A 23716-nucleotide genomic window follows, 5' to 3' on the forward strand; every position below is an offset into this window, starting at 1 on the left:
TAGGGTTTTATTTTCTCGCTTAAAGCGGTGGTTCACCCTGCAGAACAACATTTTAGCATACAATTCGGCATTGTAGCGCGAGCTACAGTATGCCGGTCTTAATTTTTTTATCGCCGTACTCACAGTGTAATCGTACATAGTAGATTCTGACTGCCCGCTGGGAATGGGCGTTCCTTTCAAGAGGGAGGGTGATTGACGGCCGGCTCTGGCGCGTCACGCTCCCCGAAGACAGCCGGAGTAGGTCTCGGCTCTTCACGGCGCCTGCGCACAGACTATGCGCAGGCGCCGTGAAGAGCCAAGCCTATTTCGGCTATTTCCGGAGAAGCGTGACGCGCCAGAGCTGGCTGTCAATCACCTTCCGTCTGGATTGGAACGCCCATTCCCCGTGGGCAGTCGGAATCTACTATGTACGATTACACTGTGAGTACGGCGATAAAAAAATTAAGACCGGCATACTGTAGCTCGCGCTACAATGCCGAATTTTAGGCTAGAAGAATTTTTTTTTATTTTTTTTATTTTATAGGGTGAACCCCCGCTTTAAATATTGAGGAGCTTTACCCTGTGTACATTTGTGGGTGAGGCAGAGTGTCTTTAGCTGCCTAAAGGTCCGGGTCTTAAGTGGTTAATGTGCGTTTTTTGTGAATCACATATTTCTAAGTTAAATACTGCATGAGTTATTTAAAGCAAATACTCATGTGGTATTTAACGCTTAGTGAATTGAGTCCTTTGACAGCTGCGAACCCAGAAATGCTCCGAGCTGAGGACTCAAGGCATCACATTCTGAGACCGCCGTTGTCACGTACCCCATCACTGTTCCATAGATAAATAAACAACCTGACTGAGCAATAGAAGTTCCACTTCACCTTCTTTATTATGTACTTTGTTGACAATGTGCCCACGCAACTGATATTTTATTTGTCCTTTCTGCATGCAGTATTTACACAGTTTCTTGAAAATCAATAAAATATCTTTACAAAAAAAAAATATTTAAAATACAATCACTGGTTGAAAGATGACTGGCATGCTAATCTCCTTTCTGAGATTGAAACCTTGAGTTTCAGTCTACTGTGAAGAAAACAAGAGCTTTCCTCCTTGACTTGATAGAATACTTAGCGACCAAGCTTCGATTTAATAGAAAGCAGCTGTTCGAACCAACTGAGTATGATTTAAATATTCCTTCTGTGGCTCTGCATACTGAGTACAGACCTTAATCCATCTAGTGTGTAAATGTCACTTTCATGCTTTCTATATTTTTATTTGTCAGTGGGAGCTTTGACTGCGAGAGCGCTGCCAACCTTCTGTTTCTCAGATGCATGACTCTCGGCCTTTGCCAACCTGCTTGAGCTTGGTTTACTGACAAAGACCTTTTCGGCAAAACATAAAATGTTTTGATACATTAATGGGCACAAATGAATTGAATTTATTGAAATAAATACATACATGCAACTCACCTAAAATTGAATCGGCTATTTTCAGCATTTAAAAATGGATCTAAAAGCAGATACCACAAGAGGCCTCATATTACCTATGTAAGGCTGTGTTGACAGTTTTCTGGCATTAAATGCCAGAGCTGCTTCTCTCCCTATACAAGTCAATGGAAATGCAAAAACAAATTGATGCCACTTAGAAGTAGGTCAAATGTAGGTCAGAAGAAAGTGAACTGCAGAGCAAATGCATTAAATTAAGTGAATTATAACAAATGTAAAAAGTGAGCAGAATGCACCTGAAAGCAAGCTGTGTTTGCCTCTCAGCTCAAAACCAAAGCTTGTCCTCACAGGCCCCTAGCCACAAATTCCTACTCAGTGGGCCAGATCCACAAAAACCTGACGTAACTTAAAAAATCCAATTTAAGTTACACTGCCTTAAAGTTTCTACCTAAGTGCCTGATCCACAAAGCACTTATCTAGAAATTTCAGGCTGTGTAACTAAAATTCCGCCGGCGCAAGGCGTTCCTATTCAAATGGGGCGAGTCCCATTTAAATGAGGCGCGCTCCCGCGCCGGCCGTACTGCGCATGCGCGCCGGCCGTACTGCGCATGCGCGAAGTTACGTTACGCCGAGTTTTGAGGATCGCGACGGCTTAAAGTTGCGTCGGGGATAAAAAAAATGACAGCGGCATGCATTCCTGAGGGAGAACTCCATGCCCATTTTCAAAGAAAAAAACGGCATGGGTTCCCCCCCCAGGAGCATACCAGGCCCTTAGGTCTGGCATGGGTTGTAAGGAGACCCCCCCACGCCGAAAAATTGACGTAGGGGGTCCCCCTACAATCCATACCAGACCCGTATCCAAAGCACGCTACCCGGCCGGCCAGGAAGGGAGTGGGGACGAGCGAGCGCCCCCCCCCCCTCCTGAGCCGTGCCAGGCCGCGTGCCCTCAACATGGGGGGGTTGGGTGCTCTGGGGCAGGGGGGCGCACTGCGGGCCCCCCCACCCCAGAGCACCCTGTCCCCATGTTGATGAGGACAGGACCTCTTCCCGACAACCCTTGCCATTGGTTGTCGGGGTCTGCGGGCGGAGGCTTATCGGAATCTGGGAGTCCCCTTTAATAAGGGGGCCCCCAGATACCGGCCCCCCACCCTAAGTGAATGGATATGGGGTACATCGTACCCCTATCCATTCACCTGGAGGCAAAAAGTAAAATTTAGTAAACACACAACACAAGGCTTTTTAAAATATTTTATTATTCTGCTCCGGACGCCCCCCCTGTCTTCGTTATTAGCTCAATTACCAGGGGGGGCTTCTTCTTCCGCTCTCCGGGGGTCTTCTCCGCTCTCCGGGGGGGGTTTCTTCTCCGCTCTCCGGGGGGGGGCTTCTCCGGACTCCGGGGGCTTCTTCCATCTTCTCCCCTCTTCCGCTCTTGACTCGGCGAACCCCGGTTCTTCTGCAGCTCTCCGGTGCCTTCTTCTTCAGCGCTGGCTGCCTGCTATGTTTGTGTGTTAGCTCGATTTCAAACAGGCAGCCGGCGCGGTCTTCTGTGGCGTCAGGGTCTTCTCTTCCTTTCTTCCGATGTTGCCTCGTCGCCTCTTGTCGCTGCAATGATGGAAGCGCGCCTTGCATCCCATTTATATAGGCATCACCGTCCCATCATGCTCCGGTAGGTACCCACGTGGTGGGTGCACGTGGGTAGGCACCCACCACGTGGGTACCTGCCGGAGCATGATGGGACGGTGATGCCTATATAAATGGGATGCAAGGCGCGCTTCCATCATTGCAGCGACAAGAGGCGACGAGGCAACATCGGAAGAAAGGAAGAGAAGACCCTGACGCCACAGAAGACCGCGCCGGCTGCCTGTTTGAAATCGAGCTAACACACAAACATAGCAGGCAGCCAGCGCTGAAGAAGAAGGCACCGGAGAGCTGCAGAAGAACCGGGGTTCGCCGAGTCAAGAGCGGAAGAGGGGAGAAGATGGAAGAAGCCCCCCGGAGTCCGGAGAAGCCCCCCCCCCGGAGAGCGGAGAAGAAACCCCCCCCGGAGAGCGGAGAAGACCCCCGGAGAGCGGAAGAAGAAGCCCCCCCTGGTAATTGAGCTAATAACGAAGACAGGGGGGGCGTCCGGAGCAGAATAATAAAATATTTTAAAAAGCCTTGTGTTGTGTGTTTACTAAATTTTACTTTTTGCCTCCAGGTGAATGGATAGGGGTACGATGTACCCCATATCCATTCACTTAGGGTGGGGGGCCGGTATCTGGGGGCCCCCTTATTAAAGGGGACTCCCAGATTCCGATAAGCCTCCGCCCGCAGACCCCGACAACCAATGGCAAGGGTTGTCGGGAAGAGGTCCTGTCCTCATCAACATGGGGACAGGGTGCTCTGGGGTGGGGGGGCCCGCAGTGCGCCCCCCTGCCCCAGAGCACCCAACCCCCCCATGTTGAGGGCATGCGGCCTGGCACGGCTCAGGAGGGGGGGGGCGCTCGCTCGTCCCCACTCCCTTCCTGGCCGGCCGGGTAGCGTGCTTTGGATACGGGTCTGGTATGGATTGTAGGGGGACCCCCTACGTCAATTTTTCGGCGTAGGGGGGGTCCCCTTACAACCCATACCAGACCTAAGGGCCTGGTATGCTCCTGGGGGGGAACCCATGCCGGTTTTGTTTTTTACAAATTGCCGTGGAGTTCTCCCTCGGGAAAGCATACCAAATGCCGTCGCTGGAATGGGCCTTTACAAGGTGTGACTAACTTTACACTTTGTAGAACGAGCCCTAATTTTACACTTGCAAAATAACACTTACGGCGCAAAAAGGAAGCTAGAAAGCTTTGTGAATCGCCTTAAGTGCTAATTTGCATACTAGCAACGGCATTTCGACTCGAAATGCCCCCAGCGGCGGATGCGGTACTGCATCCTAAAATTAGGCAGTGTAATTCAATTACACATGCCGGATCTTCTGTGTAACTTTGGAAAAAGCCTTTTGAGGATCGTTTCCAAAGTTACACACAGACTGAACAGCAGTTAAGTCGGAGTATCTCTTTTGAGGATAACCCCCCAGTGTGCCTGACTGTCTTGAGTTCTAGGGGCTCCTTTCCCTGACTAAGGCCAAGCTCCACTACATTTGACTTGTCTGGTGAGAGAACCTTGGCATCCAACAGGGGTACACCTATTATTCAGAGTAGGCAAGTGACACGGCTTAGCCCTGAGATAAGAGAAGTTTGAACCTCAGAAACAACCTGAAACTAGTTTCACATAAGTGCACCCACAACATTTTATAGAGCTGGTAAAGGTAATAGCAGGTATCTTGTGCTATCATTTCAAAGCATTTCATTTTAAAACTTTATAAATTACTGATTGGTTCAATTTAAATGCCATTTGAGACAAACATTGCTAAATATATTTTTTACCATTATCCTGCTGTCTTTATCGCTTTAGCTAACCCATATTGCTCTGGGAATCTTTTGTAATGTATTAAATATTGTTTTTTTTTAACAAAGAATGTACATAATATATAGTACCACATATACAACATAATATAAAAAAGCATCTATATTATAGTTTTATCGAACACTAATGTTGTTCTACTGAACAGCTGCACAGGCCAATAAAATGAAGATGCTAATAAATGTATACTATTTAATGTATGCTTTTGGCACAACTATAAATAATAAAAAAAAATGCAACACAGTGAAAATTATTCAGCAATAAATAACAAACAGCAAAGTCTTTAGTGCATATTGTGGCACTGGGGCCTTTCTAACAAACTGTTATGACTACACCTTTATATTGCCAGTAAAATGTATACAAAACTGAGGCTATATATTTTGCTGTTCAATTGGGTATGTTTGTAAAACGCTTTAGAACACAACTCTACTATCTTTTTACTGAAGGAGTGGTTTATGTATGGACCAGACTTCCAGGAGAGGTAATGAGTCAGTCAACGGTAAGTGAGTTTAAACATGATTGGGGCAAGCATAGCTGTATACTAAGACAAAAAGTTTACAAAAAAATAAATAAAAGAAGAGACAGACTTAATAGATCACTTGGTGTTTTTCTGCTGTCACATTTTAATGTTCATATGCTACAGCCTACATTGGAGTAACCATCAAAATGATCCGTTTTAACGTTTACGTCTGAAACTTCTCATCCTAGTTCATAAATGGGTACTGAATAAGTAAAAATAATTCACAGCAGTCTAAAGCGCCTAAATCCCCTCAAAGCCCATGCGGGACGTTTGCAGAACAAAGTAATTGCACTATAAGCATGAAGTGTATCTTGAAGTAATGGGATTTTTCTTTATGCAGCTTTGTGGCTTGAGAATTCATAATGTTACATTTCACTTTGAAGTAGAACTCCATAGTGTGTGACATAGACAAAATGTACTAGAAAATGCTAGCTATAAAAACATAAATATATAAAAATGTGTGTTGTTACCAAATATATTTGGTGCTTTTTTTCTATCCCTATCAAGTATTATTACGTACTATTTTCCATGTCACAAATGAGTGAATTCAATTTAAATTACATGTACAGATATTTTAGCCTTTGTACACAAAAATGCTGGGCATATGGGTATGACAAGAACTCATGCTATGACTTCTAGTGTTCAGCCCTACTTCTCAGAGTAATTCTTTGAATGGGAATTGCAACATTAGTATCCACAGTTGATGCATGTGTGCCAGGAAGCAGAAGGGAATTCCTTGTGTACAAAGTCTTTCTGGTATGATAAACAGCCCCAGTTGTTCTGGAGGTTAGTACAAGATTACATTTATGTGCCCAAACTGTGTTCGTTTACATATCTCAAAGGGTTTCGAAGAGTATTAGGGCTGGTGAGAGGACCTTGTGTGTTGGTTATTTTTAACTCTTGAGTCTGATCAGAAAGTGTGAGGGTAGACTCCCTGGTTATACCCCAAAATGCTGCCGCCAACAGTTTTTGTCGAGACCGGAAAATAATTAAAACTGTTAATAATAGGTTGCCCTGGTCTTTTAAGACACTTTTGCAAGCAAAGCTGGCCGAAAATGACTGAGATCACCAAAGAATTGGCTTAAGTCTGACCAGAATTGCAGGAGCCTACAACTAAAAGTGCCTGCTTTGGAACATATAGCTCCTTATGTAAAGCTAAATATGGGACAAAACATATCTTTCACTATATCAAATAAGATTATTATTTAGATTCTTGCATAAACACAGTTGTGATCAGTTCTCTTTAAAGTCTTTGTAAAGGCTGAAGCTTTTTTTACCCTCATGCATTCTTTGCATGAAAGTAAAAAAAAAGTTTCTATGTAGTAGCCCCCCAGCCCCCCCTAATACTTACCTAAGCCTGATCTTCCTCCAGTAATGTACACAAGAGCCTTGGCTCCCTGGGGACTATCCCTCCTCATTGGCTAATTGCTCCAGCTGCTGTAAATCACAGCCAGTGAGCTAATGAGTAGAAAGGGGCCTAGCCAAGGCTCTGCGTGTGAATGGACACACAGAGCTTAAGTTCGGGTGTCCTCCATTGCAAGCTGCTTGCTCTGGGGGCACTAATCAGGAGGGAGGGGCCAAGAATGCCGGAGGATCCAAACTGAAATTAATAAAAAACAACAAGCATAATATTTCCTACCTACTTGGTAGCATGGTGTTAAATGAATAATGAAAGGTGTAGTTCAACTAAGCAAAGACTGACCTCTAAGGCCGCGTACACACGACCGGTCAAAACCGATGAGAATGGACCGAGGTTCAGTTTCATCGGTCCAAACCGACCGTGTGTATAGCCCATCTGTCTTTTGTCCTTCGGACCAAAATTTTAAAACTTGCTTTAAAATCGAACCGATGGACCGCTGACCGATCAGGCCAAACCGATGGTTAGTACACAAAAGCATCGGTTCAAAACCCGCGCATGCTCAGAATCAAGTCAACGCATACTTGGAAGCATTGAACTTCGTTTTTTTCAGCACGTCGTGTGTTTTACGTCACTGCGTTCTGACCCGATCGGTTTTTGAACTGATGGTGTGTACACACATCAGACCATCAGGCCACTTCAGCAATGGACCGATGAAAACGGTCCGTCGGACCATTCTCATCGGATGAACCGGCCGTGTGTACAGGGCCTAAGAGCCCAAGCAATCCAGGTTTTTATAATACCGCAGTCAGTTATATTTTCTGGTTGGTTGTAATGTATTATTGTACTTTGCAGGTTCTCGCTACTTTTTGTACTCATACTGAATTGTAAGACAGAAAAATTGTCACAAAGTCACCAAGCTGAATTTTGTTCTTTCTACTGCATGTATAGATTGTTTATAAGCAATGATTACACTTTCTCTTTCCTCAGTTCTCTTACAAAATGCTTGATAATAAAAAGGTCAGACCTTGATGAATAATTTTACTGACTTTTATGTTTTGAACACAGCTGAGTTAATTAGCAGCTTGATGAAGTTCCCAGTCTACATGAGGTATGGTTTGAGGCTGTGAGCATTACAAATGCCTCAGGCATTTTACCAGCAGTATGGGTCACCGAGCTCTGATCTGCCATCAACACTGACGTCTCTTCCACTGATAACATGGAAAACTTGAAGGGCCAATTAGATTGCATATGACATAAAATTACATGTTTCTGTGCGGTTTACAAGGTCATTAAGTGGTAAAATTCACAGAAGGTATAATATAGCCTGGCACATAATAGCTTTGCAAATTAACATTATACAACAAGAAAGCACTGGACAGTGCGGTAAAAGATAAATGTCATTGAACAGTGGTAACCCAAATTCAATTAGACTTTTTAGTTCAAGCATAAACATTGCTTAAAGACTGAAAACAAAACTGCATAAATTCTGTCTAGAAGGCTACATTGCTTTAAGTGTCATTGACAGAATATAAATTTTACACTTTCACATACTGGGCAATTCTAATTTACAGTATCCAACAATCCAAGTAATTAAATTGGCTATTAACATTTTTTTTCAGTGTGAAGCTGCTATAGACATCAGAGTGTGGTTTTACAAGCAGGCACAATCTTATCGTCAGAGGGTGTTTTTGCTAAAACGTCTTTCTATAACCATGCATGCTTGGATCAACTGAACATGCATGTTTATGGCTGCAAAAGAGAAAGATATATCTGACAAAGAGAAAGATATATATTACTAGAGTCTTATTCCAGGAAAACTAATAACACTATTTACCTCAGGATAGGCTAACAAGGCGTGTGTGTGGAAATTGATTGGTAAATAGACATGGCCATGCTCAGGTACCTAACTGGTACTTTGAGATCCACTTAAAGTGGGAGTTCACCCAAAAAATCAATTTTTAACATTAGATTGAGGCTAATTTTACTAAGCAGAATCGGGTGTTTTTTTTTTAAATGAATGCAGTACTTACCGTTTTAGAGATCGATGTTCTCCCGCCGCTTCCGGGTATGGGGACTGGGCGTTCCTATTTAATTAACAGCCTTCCGACAGTCGCATACAGCGCGTCACCAGTTGCCGAAAGAAGCCGGACGTAGGTGCGGCTCTATACGGCGCCTGCGCACCGACGTTCGGCTACTTTCGGGAACTCGTGACGCGCTGTATGCGGCCGTCGGAAGGCTGTCAATCAAATAGGAACGCCCAGTCCCGCAGCCCATACCCGGAAGCGGCGGGAGAACATCGATCTCTAAAACGGTAAGTACTGCATTCATTTTAAAAAAAAACACCCGATTCTGCTTAGTAAAATTAGCCTCAATCTAATGTTAAAAATTGATTTTTTTGGGTGAACCTCCACTTTAACATTGTTGCATTGCGGTGAGATACCATTCATTTTAAAGGACATAAAAAATACTGTTACAATAGCAGGCAATAATTACAAACTAAAGAACTATGTAGTAACTGGAATAGAGAAAGTTGAGTACTGTCCGTGATTTTTATTTATTTTTTATTTGCACTAACATACAATTTTTCAGGACAAGCTTTCGGGGTGTTACCCCTTCTTCAAGGTCCAAGCAGTACTGATTCACATTTTTTGGGGCAGAATGTTAAAACAAAACAAGAAAGAAAAAATTAAAATCTCAGAGGGAAAGGAGAAAAAAAAAGAAAAACAAACACATACAAATCAATGGTAATAAAGATAGCAGCAGAGTTAGTGAGATAAGACAGAGGGAAAGCTAAAGACTTAAGGGGGGATGTTAGTCACAGAGGGGGGTCATAAAACTGTAGTATAATGGGTAAGGAAACCAATATCTAAATTTAGGCCATTCTATTTTGTGTCAAAAAGAATTATCATTCTTAGTTCAAACGTTTTCCTTTCCTGGATAGTTCTGAAATTCCCTTTAACCACTTAAGGACCGCCTCCTGCACATATACGTCGGCAGAATGGCACGGCTGGGCACATCCACGTACAGGTACATTCTGTACTAGTACCCAGTCGTGGGTCGGCACGCTCCCGCGACCCGGTCCGAAGCTCCGTGACCGGGACTCGCGGACCCGATCGCCGCTGGAGTCCCGCGATCGGTCCCCGGAGCTGAAGAACGGGGAGAGCCGTGTATAAACACGGCTTCCCCGTTCTTTACTGTGGCGGCAGCATCGATCGTGTCATCCCTTTTATAGGGGGACACAATAGATGACGTCACACCTACAGCCACACCCCCCTACAGGTCACACATAACCCCATCAGTGCCCCCTGTGGTTAACTCCCAAACTGCAACTGTCATTTTCACAATAAACAATGCATTTTAAATGCATTTTTTGCTGTGAAAATGACAATGGTCCCAAAAATGTGTCAAAATTGTCCGAAGTGTCCGCCATCATGTCCGCCATAATATCGCAGTTACGAAAAAAATCGCTGATCACTATTAGTAGTGAAAAAAAAAATAATAAAAATGCAATAAAACTATCCCCTATTTTGTAAACGCTATAAATTTTGCGCAAACCAACCGATAAACGCTTATTGCGATTTTTTTTACCAAAAATAGGTAGAAGAATACGTATCGGCCTAAACTGAGGAAAACATTTTTTTATATATATTTTTGGGGGATATTTATTATAGCAAAAAGTAAAAAATATTGAATTTTTTTCAAAATTGTCGCTCTATTTTTGTTTATAGCGCAAAAATTAAAAAACGCAGAGGTGATCAAATACCACCAAAAGAAAGCTCTATTTGTGGGGAAAAAAGGACGCCAATTTTGTTTGGAAACCACGTCGCACGACCGCGCAATTGTCAGTTAAAGCAACGCAGTGCCGAATCGCAAAAAGGGGCCTGGTGTCAGGGACCTGCCAATAGGCTCCGGCGTGCACGCATGCGCACACTTACTGATGGTCAGAATCAGCACCAATCACCTATTCATGTGCGCAGGCGCGTCCCACATGCACACGGATATGTGCCAAATGCGCGCATCTGTGCGCCAAATGTGCGCGCACGACGGCGGGAACGTGTGCGTGCTCGTTAATGCGCGATTGGCGCCACTCAGCCTTTAAAAAGCTAGCAGCTGCAGTGACACTTTGCTGTCTGATCTGCAGCATTGTATCAGTGAAACCTGTGACCTGTTGTAACCTGTTACCTCAAACCGACCCGGCTCCGTCTGACCATCCGACCCTCTCCACTCCGACCCCTGGCTTGCTCTGACTCCGCTCTGCTCTCCTGCCCATCGTTACCAGACCCTGTGCCTGAATCTGACTACGCTTGCTTAACCCACCTGATTATCTGCTAACCCGGTTTGCTTCACCAGCTCCTGCTATCCAGTGCCTGTGCCAGCTCCAGAGACGCTGTCTCCTACAACCACCGTCCTGAAGGACCACCAACGGTGCCGGGCTGCTATCATCACCAGGCACTCCTACCGCGCCGCGCTCCCGAGCTTGCTGTCCCAACTCCAGCAGCTCCAGAGCCGCGGCTGTAAGAGAGGCCTCCTCCTGCACACTAGGCTCTGGCTACAAGGTACGTTCCAGTACATAACACCTGGTCTTTTACCTGCATTTTGGTCCGGGTCTTAAGTGGTTAAGAACTAAAACATTAAGGTCTTCTATAGTGTGGTCAGGTTGTGAGAAGTGATGTCCCACAGGTGTGCATAAACTGTCTTCCTCAATGGTGTGTCTGTGCAGATTCATCCTCGCTTGCAACTAGGGTTGTCCCGATACCACTTTTTTGAGACCGAGTACAAGTACCGATACTTTTTTTCAAGTACTCAAGTTTTTTTAATGTCATGTGACAGTGGCGGTTTATTTCTATATTTTTTTTACAATTTTTTTTTTTTACAGTGATTTTTTTTGTTTTTTTGTTGTTGTTGTTTTTTGGGGGGGGGAGTGAATTGTCAGTGTGTTTTTTTTTTTATTTACATTTTTTTTTTATATATTTATTGCAATATTTTTTTTTTTTTATCAGCCCTGTTGGGGGTCTTTGGTGAGATATCAGGGGTCTTAAAAGACCTCTGAAATCTCCCCTTTAAGACAGGGAAAGGGACCAAGGACACAGATTCCCCAGTCCCTTTCTCTGCAGCCTCAGCTGAAATGAATGGAGGGAAGCTCCTCTCCATTCATAAACTGAAGCATCGTAATCACAGGTTTTGATGCTCAGTTATGTGAATGGACAGAGTCAGTGATCACCGACTCTGTCCATTCGGAAAAGGTAGGAGCCGGGTTTAGCGGTTCCTACCTCCGCTCTCCATCCTCACAAATTGAGGGGGGAGAGCGGCATGGACGGGGGGAGAGAAGAGCGGCACGGACAGGGGGAGAATAGCGACACGGATGGGGGGAGAGAAGAGCGACACAGACGGGGGGGAGAGCGACACGGACGGGGGGGAGAAGAGCGACACGGACGGGGGGGAGAAGAGCGGCACTGACAGGGGGAGAGAAGAGCGGCATGGAGCATGGGGGGGAGACTGCACAGAGCACGGGGGGAGGAAAGACTGCACGGAGCAGAAGACTTGCAACTCCCCTGCCTGCCCAGGTATCAGCTGAGGCATCGGAGCATTTCCCCCGAATACAAGTACTCAGGGAAATGCTTGATATCGGTATCAGGACATCCCTACTTGCAACTTCTGTCCTGTTTCACCAACATAAGATCCTTTGCCACACCTTTTGCATTGGATGAGGTACAGTTGGATGAAGTACAGTTGTATGAATGAATGAATGAAGAACTTATATAGCGTGGCACATGCGAACTTAATCGCCTCTGGGCGCTTGTTGTTCCTGTCTCCTTTGATATCAAAAGAGATGCGTTTTGATCTTTCTCCTGAATGCTAAGTGGTTCTCCTCCAACCGAATGCTGGTTGGTAAAGCGTTCCATAGTCTGGGACCCTGGACCGCAAATCTCCTTTCTCCTTTGGATTTGTAGTTGGCTTTCGGTATCTGAAGAAGATTTTGATTGGTGGATCGCAAAACGCGATTGGGATTATGAGCTTTTATTTATTCGCATAGATAATGTGGAGCATTCCCATGGATACATCTATGCGTTAGACAGAGTGCTTGAGTACAGAGTGCAGAGTGTATGATCCCATGATATTGAAGGTCCCATTTGTGTGTGTGACACTTTTGGATAGATTGATCTGGTTGCATAGTTTGCAGCGTTTTTTATTGCAGGGTTTGCTTCCATTAATAGTAGACATGTGCACTGCCAAAAAAAATTTAAATTCGGGAAATTCGAAAAATTTGTTTTTCCGTTTTTGTTTCATTCTTTTTTTTTTTTTCGGAAATTCGTAAATTTCGAGAATTCGGGAAATTTTCGGATTTCCGAAAAAGCAAAAAACGGAAAAAAACAAATGAAACGAAAAAAAAAAAAAATTTTTTTTTTCGGAAATTCTGAAATTTATGAATTTTCGAAATTTCGAATTTCGAATTTTCGAATTTCACATTTTTCAATTTTCGAAATTTTGAATTTTTCGAAATTTCAAATTTTTCAAATTTCGAATTTCGAATTTTTCAATTTTCAAATTTTTCAAATTTCGAATTTTTCAATTTTCGAAATTTCGAATTTTTCAATTTTCGAATTTTCGAAATTTCGTATTTCAAATTTTTCAGTTCTCGCATTTTTTTTCATATTTTTTAGTTTTTGAATTTTTTAACGAAAATTTAAAAATTCGAAAACTGAAAAATTAGAAAATTTAAAAATTCGAAAACTGAAAAATTTGAAATACGAAATTTCGAAAATACTAAATTTCGAAAATTCGAAAATTGTGAAAAATTCGAAAATTGAAAAATTCGAAATTCTAAATTTCGAAAATTGAAAAATGTGAAATTCGAAAATTCGAAATTCTAAATTTCGAAATTTCGTAAATTTCCGAATTTCCGAAAAAAAAATCCATTTTATTCGCTTTTTCGTTTCAATTTTCGAATTTTTCAATTTTCGAAATTTCGATTTTCGAATTTTTCAATTTTCGAAATTTCGATTTTCGAATTTTTCAATTTTCGAAATACGAAAATATTCGGAAATACGAAAATTCGGAAATACGAAATTTCAAAATTTCGAAAATGGAAAAATTCGAAATTTCGAAAATTGAAAAATTCGAAATTCGAAAAAATCGAAGTTCGAAATTCGAAAATTGAAAAATTCGAAAATCGAAATTTCGAAAATTGAAAAATTTGAAAATCGAAATTTCGAAAATTTAAAAATTCGAAAATCGAAATTTCGAAAATTTAAAAATTCGAAAATCGAAAAATTCGAATTTTAGAATTTTTCAAATTTTGAATTTTTCAATTTTCGAATTTTCGAATTTTTCACTTTTCCAATTTCGAATTTTTCAGAAATTTCGAAATTTGGAATTTTTCAATTTTCTAATTTTTCAATTCCGAATTTTCGTATTTCCGAATTTCGAAAATTGAAAAATTCGAAATTCGAAAATTTAAAAAAATCGAAAATTGAAAAAAAAATTCAAATTTCGAATTTTTCAATTTCCGAAAAAAAATAAAAATCATTTTTGGAAAAAAATAAAATGTTTCTGGATCAACAGCAATCAAGACACAAGGCAAGGTTGTTGGGATATTTTTTGGGCAAAAGTGTATGGTGCGCGATCCGTGTAATGTAATAACCGTGTGTACTTATACCGCGCATCTCTGCGCTCATGTTTTTCTCTGAGTGTGGGAGGAAACCGGAGTACCCGGAGGAAACCCACGCTGACACAGGGAGAACCATGCAAACTCCAGGCATTGTATTGTGGTCGGGACCCAGGATCGAACCTATAACCTTAGTTAATAACCAATAGTGGGGGTTGTTGGAATATTCCTTTCTCTATCACAATTGCACTAATACGGCTACAATCACGTCATAGTAACTGGAACAAATTGTGTTATCTAAAATCATTTACAAAGTCTGCTGACTGACAGTTAGTGTTACTTAAAGCGGAGTTCCACCCAAAAATGGAACTTCCGCTTTTCAGAATCACCACCCAACCCCCCCCCCTTGGTGTCACATTTGGCACCTTACCGGGGGGAGCAGAAACCTGTCTAATCCAGGCATTTGTTTCCACTTCCGGGAATAGATAGCCTCAGTAGCCACGGCTATCTATTCCATGTTCGGCTCCTCATTCATTCCCCCACACAGGTCCCAGAAGACAGCAGGGACCACTTCCTGATTCCCTTACCAAAGATGGTGGCGCCTCCACCCAAGAGCTGAGGGACAGATCGGCTTCGGGTGAGGACATTGTGGGCTCCCTGGACAGGTAAGTGTCCATATTTTAAAATTCAGCAGCTGCAGTATTTATAGCTGCTGACTTAAAAAAGAAAATTAGGCTGAACTCGTCAGGTCTAACCACCAGGTCACTCTCTATGCAGTTAGAAAGTTTGGGGTTAAATCATCATATCCTCTTACTGATACCAACTTAAACTAGCTTATTACCTCATAAGCTGAAGAGGAGAAAATAATGAGCATACTCCCTTGAGTGGACTAGAAAGTAGATGTTGAGTTATTGATAGTACTGTATGAACATCCACAGTAGATAGGAGCTATAATGTTACTTCACATTAGAGCAGATAATAGATATAGGTGTAGTCCAGTGGAGTATCATGAGACACAAATAGTATGAGACTTCAGGATATAGGTATTGTCCATAATAATATCATGAGACACAAGTAGTGTGAGACTTCTGCAATCTCCAATGTAACTAGTAACAATGCTGACAGGTAAACAGATTGAATATCAAGGATACTTGCGGTTCTGCTGAGAGCAGTAGTCCATGGGGATTAAGATCCTGTTTGCATAGAGGCTGTCAGCAGTGATGAAGGTTTAAGAAGGGCCAGTGGAAGTCAGGTTAAGTCCTCTGAGGTCTGTGTGGTCCAAGCGCTGGTGGCTGTAAGTGAGGACTGGTCTCCGGAGGCTGCTGTGGTTGAGGGTGCAGGCAGGGTGTTCCCAGGTGACGGCAGGTATCCGACAAAATAACGGAACACCCTGCCGTCATCTCTGGGGTTTTAAATAGCCGCGAATTCGCGGGGAAATTTGGAAAGGACGCTGGTCGCACTTCCGCGTTCCAGCGTGGAACGCACATGCCCGCGCACAGGAAGTGACGCGGGTATCTTGCAAAACGAAGCGCAGCTGTCTGAATAGGACAGAGCGGGGCTCGTATCAGAGAAGTAGCATCAGAGATGTTACATACTCCCCTCCTCAAGGGGGCACCTCCGGTGTTCCTAGAAGGAGATGGTCGGTCTGGGTATCTTTGGTGAAAGAGTCTTACCAAGCGAGGGGCATGTATGTCTGAGGAATTTTCCCAAGAATCATCGTTTTGATCATAACCCTTCCATCGTACCAAATATTGAAGGGTAGAAGCACGTCTTCTAGAGTCTAGGATTTTTTCGACTTCGTATTCAGTCTGACCAAGTACTTCCACAGGTGGAGGTGGGCAAGGTTTCCTGTTAGGGAATGGGTTAGGAATATAAGGTTTGATGAGAGAGACATGGAAAGATGAATGTATTTTCCAATCTGTGGGTAAAAGCAATCTGACAGCATTAGGGTTAATCAAATGGGTGATCTGGAAAGTTCCCGTGAATTGAGTGCCTAATTTCTTTGAGGGTAACTTAAAATGAAGATTACGTGTGGATAGCCAAACCAAATCCCCAACCTTATATACAGGAGGTGCTGACCTGTGGGCATCATAATTCTTCTTTTGTCTTTGTTGAGCGATCTCCAAGTTGGAACGTAGAGTACTCAAAGTATTTTTAAGAGTAGAAAGGTAATCATCAACTGCTGGAACACTGTTTGGGGGGTAGCTGGTTGGTAGACTGTTTGGGTGAAAACCATAATTGGCAAAAAAAGGTGTGAATCTGGATGAAGAACTGGTTGAGTTGTTATATGAGAATTCGGCTAATGGAAGTAATTGAAACCAATCGTCTTGCAGATGTGTACAATAGCATCTTAGATACTGTTCAAGGATCTGATTGAGACGTTCTGTTTGACCGTTTGTTTGCGGATGGTAGGCAGTGGACATCCGATGGTCGATTTGTAGACTTTTACACAGGGTCTTCCAAAATCTAGAAATGAATTGGGAACCACGATCAGAGATTATTTGAGAGGGAAGTCCATGAATTTTAAGGATATTGGAAATGAAAGCATTTGCTGTCTCAAGGGAAGTTGGTAACTTCCTTAAGGGGATGAAATGTGCCATCTTCGTGAGTAGATCTACCGTGACCATGATGGTATTGGCACCGTTTGATCTAGGCAGATCAACTATAAAGTCGATCGACAAAACATCCCATGGTCTTTTAGGTATTGGAATAGAGGTAAGTAGACCAAAAGGAGGTTTCTTGGAATGCTTGTTTCGAGCACAAATTTCACAAGACGTCACATAGTCGTAAATCATTTTAGAAAGGTTGGGCCACCAATAGTCTCTCTTAACAAGATGAGTAGTTTTGTTGATCCCAGGGTGGCCTGCTAAAGGTGAATCATGAAGATGTTTAAGTAATAGGAGCTGTAAATTAGGAGGAACATAGATTTTGTTGTTGTAGGTGTAGACACCATCTGAAGATTTGGTAAGATCCTTTGGTAGAGAGGTGGTATCTGTAGTGAGTGATTGGGAAATTAATTGCCTGAAAGAGGTGTAGACTCCAATGAATCTATTAGATGGGATAACAGAGAGTGGAGGAATCTCAGTGTTTTGATCCTCATGCAATCGTGAAAGGGAGTCAGCCTTGACGTTTTGTGAACGGGGCCTGTAAGATATGTAGAAATCAAACCTGTCAAAGAAGAGACTCCACCTGACTTGGCGGGCTGAGAGTGTCTTACATGTCTTTAGATGTTGTAAATTACGGTGATCCGTGAGGATGGTAATTGGGTGTGTAGAACCTTCTAGTAAATGTCTCCAGTTTTGTAAAGCATCTTTGATTGCAAGAAGTTCCTTTTCTCCAATAGGATAATTCTTTTCCGCTGGTGATAGGGTCCTGGAGTAAAATGCAACAGGATGAAGTGGTTCGGAGAGGGTTGGGCGTTGTGAAAGTATAGCACCTAATGCATAATGGGAGGCATCCACTTCCACGGTGAAATGATATTGTGGGTTAGGTAGTTCTAGAATCGGTGCTGTAGTGTAGGAAAGTTTAAGAGAGTCAAAGGATTCCTGGGCTTCCTTAGTCCAGGAAAAGGGTGTTTTTGTGCTGGTGAGGGCACTTAAAGGTTTGACAATAGCTGAGAAAATTTTTATGAATTTACGATAGTAGTTGGAAAAACCAAGGAAGCGTTGGAGAGCTTTCCTTGATTGAGGAATTGGCCAGGAAATGATACAATCCACCTTAGAGCGGTCCATCTGGATACCGTCAGGTGTAATTTGGTACCCAAGGAATGAAATGCTAGATTGGCTGAAAACGCATTTCTCCAGCTTGGCATATAGAGAATGCGTTCTAAGCCTAGCCAGAACCCAACGAACATGTTTGATATGTTCTTCAATTGAATCGGAATAAATCAATATATCGTCCAGGTATATTACCACACAGATGTCAAGCAAGTCTCGAAAAATGTCATTTATGAACCATTGGAATGTCGCGGGTGCATTACACAACCCAAATGGCATAACAGTGTATTCATAGAGTCCATAGCGGGTTTTGAAAGCGGTCTTCCATTCGTCTCCTGGACGAATCCTGATTAAGTTGTAGGCTCCTCTAAGGTCTAGTTTTGTGAAGACTTTTGAAGTTTGAAGACGTTCGATAAGTTCCGGAATGAGAGGGAGTGGGTAACGGTTCTTTATGGTAATACTGTTTAGGGCTCTGTAGTCAATGATAGGGCGTAAAGATCCATCCTTGTTTTTGACAAAGAACATGGCAGCACTTGCTGGCGAAGTGGAAGGTCTAATAAAGCCTTTCTTTAAATTTTCCTCTAGGTAGACCTTAAGATGTTCAAGTTCTGGTTGTGAGAGCGGATAGATACGAGCAGTAGGGATTGGACTGTCTGGATTTAAATCTATAGGGCAGTCGTATATACGATGAGGGGGAAGAATGTCAGCGTTAATTTTACTGAATACATCTAAGAAATCCTGTATGTAGTCAGGTAAATCTTTACAGCTTACTTCTGTGGAGAGGATGGTATGTTTTGGGTAACAATTACTTTGACAGAAAGTGGAATTTAAATTGAGAGAGTGGTTAGACCAAAGGAAAGTTGGTTGATGGCATAGTAACCAGGGTAGACCAAGAACAATCAGGAATATTGGAGATGGGATAACATCAAAAACAAGAGTCTCTGTATGGTTATTCCCAGAAGTGACCAGTAGGGGTGAGGTCTGAGAGGAAATTGGGCCAGAAGAAGAGGTAGAACCGTCAATAAAAGTGACAGAGAGAGGATTTTGTTTAAGCACACAGGGAATTTTATTTTCATTCACAATTTTTAAATCAATAAAGTTGCCACAGGCACCGGTGTCGATCATTGCGTTGATGGTGATTCTATCTTGGTCCCACTGTAAGGTAAGGGTGACATAAATGAAACGATTAGTGGTACTTCTAGGGGGAATGGTCTTACATATATTAGATATGTTACCTTCAGTGTTCCTCCTTAGGAGTGGGCAGGTGGAGACTAAGTGATCTGGAGCTGCGCAATATAGACAGAGGTTATGAGCTCTACGGCGCTGTTTCTCAGCTTGTGACAGAGGGCCCTTAACAGCTCCCAGTTCCATGGGAACATCCTTGGGTGGTGATTTAGACCTTCTGAATTGTGGAGGAAAGTAGGTGTTGCCTCTTTCAGCCTTCCTCTCTCTGAGGCGTCGGTCTATGGTGAGTGAAAGATGCATAAGCTCTTCTAGAGTTGCAGGGAGTTCCACACGTGCTAACTCATCCTTCATAGATTCAGGCAAACCAAGTCTGAATTGGTTTCGCAAGGATATATCAGTCCACTGCGTTTCTCTACACCAACATTTGAACTCCTCCACTGGTCTCTTCCCTTGTTTAAGGCTCCTAATATTATTTTCTGCTGTTAGCTGCCTATTAGGATCTTCATATAGAAGTGACATCTCATCCAGAAAGGTCTCGAATGCACCAAGTAATTCACCATGTTCAAGCACATATGCGTCAGCCCAGAGCCTAGGTTCTCCCTTTAAATAGGACATAAGGGTGAGGATCCGAACCCTGTCTGAATAATAGGTTCGTGGGCGCAAATCAAACATGAGACGACAGGAGCTAATAAACTGACGGAAAATTTTTCGGTCTCCTGAAAATGGTTCTGGGGGGCAGACCTTAGGTTCAGGCCTGTCCCTAGCTTGGACAAAATTTTGGTTGCGTAAAGTATCATTTTCTAGGCGAAGTTCGTTCATAGTGGCTGTAAGGTTATCGACTCTTTGTGAAAGTCCAACAAGGTGGTTTGCAAGCTCTGCTGGATCCATTACAAAATTTTTTCTTTATTAGGGGTTCCGTTATTATGTAAGGAATGTTTTATTTCCTGCCGTGGGATTTTATTTATTGTGTTGGATCACAGCTGCAGAGGCTTGTCAGGTCTAACCACCAGGTCACTCTCTATGCGGTTAGAAAGTTTGGGGTTAAATCATCATATCCTCTTACCGATACCAACTTAAACTAGCTTATTACCTCATAAGCTGAAGAGGAGAAAATAATGAGCATACTCCCTTGAGTGGACTAGAAAGTAGATGTTGAGTTATTGATAGTACTGTATGAACATCCACAGTAGATAGGAGCTATAATGTTACTTCACATTAGAGCAGATAATAGATATAGGTGTAGTCCAGTGGAGTATCATGAGACACAAATAGTATGAGACTTCAGGATATAGGTATTGTCCATAATAATATCATGAGACACAAGTAGTGTGAGACTTCTGCAATCTCCAATGTAACTAGTAACAATGCTGACAGGTAAACAGATTGAATATCAAAGATACTTGTGGTTCTGCTGAGAGCAGTAGTCCATGGGGATTAAGTTGCTGTTTGCATAGAGGCTGTCAGCAGTGATGAAGGTTTAAGAAGGGCCAGTGGAAGTCAGGTTAAGTCCTCTGAGGTCTGTGTGGTCCAAGCGCTGGTGGCTGTAAGTGAGGACTGGTCTCCGGAGGCTGCTGTGGTTGAGGGTGCAGGCAGGGTGTTCCCAGGTGACGGCAGGTATCCGACAAAATAACGGAACACCCTGCCGTCATCTCTGGGGTTTTAAATAGCCGCAAATTCGCGGGGAAATTTGGAAAGGACGCTGGTCGCACTTCCGCGTTCCAGCGTGGAACGCACATGCCCGCGCACAGGAAGTGACGCGGGTATCTTGCAAAACGAAGCGCAGCTGTCTGAATAGGACAGAGCGGGGCTCGTATCAGAGAAGTAGCATCAGAGATGTTACAGTATGTGGCAAGGTTCCACCACTATGACATAGCAGGCACCTTTAGTGGATGCCACTCCAGGTATGCAAATAAGGACTGCCAAAGCAATAATACTGAGGGTTCTGGTTAAGAGCATGGCTCCACCCCCTGCTACATGGAGGTGCCTACAATCATAAGGCAGCACTGTACCATGCCTGAACAGGTTTCACATTTGCATTAGAGACATATACAGTGCCTTGAAAAAGTATTCATACCGCTTGACATTTTCCACATTTTGTCATGTTACAACCAAAAACGTAAAGATATTTTATTGGGATTTTATGTGATAGACCAACACAAAGTGGCACATAACTGTGAAATGGAAAGAAAATGATGAATGGTTTTCAAACTTTTTTACAAATAAATATGTGAAAAGTATGGTGTGCATTTGTATTCGGCCCCCCTGAGTGACTACTTTGTAGAACCACCTTATGCTGCAATTACAGCTGAAGGTCTCTTTGGTGATGTTTCTACCAGCTTTGCACATCTAGCGAGGGAAATGTTTGCCCATTCTTTTTTGAAAAAATAGTTTAAGTACCACAACATGATGCTGCCACCACCATGCTTCACAGTGAGGATGGTGTGTTCAGGGTGATGCACAGTGTTGGTTTTCTGTCACACACAGCGTTTTGTTTTTAGGCCAAAAAGTTCAATTTTGTTCTCATCTGACCAGGGCACCTTCTTCCACATGTTTGCTGTGTCTCTTCTCTGATTAATGCTCTCCTTGCCCAGCCTTTCAGTTTAGGCAGACGGCCATGTCTTGGTAGGTTTGCAATTGTGCCATACTCTTTCTATTTTTGGTTGATAGATTGAACAGTCCTCTGTGAAATATTCAAAGCTTGGAATATTTTTTATAACCTAACCCTGCTTTAAACTTCTCCACAACTTTATCCCTGACCTGTCTGGTGTGTTCCTTGGCGTTTATGGTGCTGTTTGTTCACTAAGGTTCTCTAACAAACCTCTGAGGGCTTTGACAGGAAAGCTGCATTTATATTGAGATTAAATTACACACAGGTGGACTCTATTTACTAATTAGTTGACTTCTAAAGGCAATTTGTTCCACTAGATATAATTGAATTTGTATTTCTAGTTTGGGTCTTGAGTATCAGGTTTAGTGGGATCCCTATCTGTGTTCAGGAGTCCTGGAGTACTCACTGTGTCCCAGAGAAGTTCCGCCTGGTCCTTAGTCCAAGGCTGCTCTGTCTCATTCTCCACAGGGGGATCAAGATGGGTCCCTGCTGCACCACTGGTCCCCTTAGCAGGGGTGTCCTTGTGGTGGGATTTGGTGAAGAGCTTCTGGGCAGCTTCCTTCACCAACCGGGGTACGCTATGCCGGGACATGTCTGTTATGGCTGTAGATGATACTAATCGGTAGCCCGAGGTTTACTGTGCACTGTGCTTTTGCAAAATCCAGATACACTAAATCACAGGTCTTCCTAGTCTAGATGGTAGGTCACTTCCTTGTAGATTGTTAGCAGATTGGTCTGGCAATAACGACCTTTTCGTAAACCCATGCTGATTACTACTAATGATACTTTTTTCTTCAGTACATTTTTGGATATAGTCCCTTATCATCCCCTCCAATCATTTACACACTAATGATGTTAGGCTGACTGGCCTATAGTTTCCAGGCATTTGTCTCTGCCCTTTTTTGAATATTGGTACCACATTGGCTTTTCTCCAATCAGCTGGTACAATTCCTGTCAGTATGCTGTCCGCAAAGATAAGGAACAATGGTCTGGCTATAACCTGACTGAGTTCTCTGAGGACTCTCGGGTGTAAGCCATCCAGTCCTGGTGATTTTTTTGTATTAAGTTTATCTAGTCTTTCCTTTTCTATGGCCTTTGCTAGCCACAAGGGTATGTCCTGTGATGTGTCACTAATAGTACTGAGGAGAAGCCATTTAGTACAGTTGCCTTCTCTATGTCATATGTTGCTTTTTTTTGGGCATTGATTGCGGTTTTACACTTCTTATTGCATTCCTTGTAGTGTTGGAATGCTGACGGTGACCCATCCCCTTTATATTTTTTAAAGGCCATAGTTTTGTCTATAATGAGGCTTTTCCCATTACGGTTTAGTCACCCAGCTTTAACCTTCGCTCTTCTATATGTATTGCCCAATGGAATGCACTGTGTGATACCTTTGTTTAATATGCTCCTAAAGCATTCCCATTCTTCTTCTGCGCTCAATGTTTCTAGGATTTGATGTCAATCGATGTTATGTAATAATGACCGCAGTTCAGAAAAATTGGCTCATTTGAAGTTTAGTGTTTTTGTGCTAACCTTGTACCTCCTTTTTCTATGATTTACGCTAAATTGATCATACTATGATTGCTAAATCCCAAGTTTTCCCGTATTGCCACATCTGAGATCAGACTTGAGAGGGTAAATCTACCAGGATCAGGATCAACAAATACTGCAATAAAATCTTGATGGGGTTCAAATCTTTCCTACTCTATTTAAAACTAAATAAAAAATGATTTTAGACTTGCAGCTCCTTTAGCTTTTCAGTTACAAATCTGTGGTTTGTTTTTGAATGACCTATGCCTGACTGATTCTGCTGTTACACCACATTTGTCTTATGTCTTGCAACCTATGTACTTATG

At 42.8% G+C, this 23716-nt stretch overlaps 1 protein-coding gene across 1 annotated transcript in view; it reads right to left on the reverse strand.

Annotated features, from left to right (window-relative positions):
* Positions 1-23716, reverse strand: part of MTUS2 (microtubule associated scaffold protein 2) — a 472945-nt gene that overhangs the window by 442760 nt on the left and 6469 nt on the right. The window lies entirely within an intron of this gene.

This window comes from Rana temporaria, chromosome 2 (assembly GCF_905171775.1).
Source record: "Rana temporaria chromosome 2, aRanTem1.1, whole genome shotgun sequence".
NCBI lineage: Eukaryota > Metazoa > Chordata > Amphibia > Anura > Ranidae > Rana > Rana temporaria.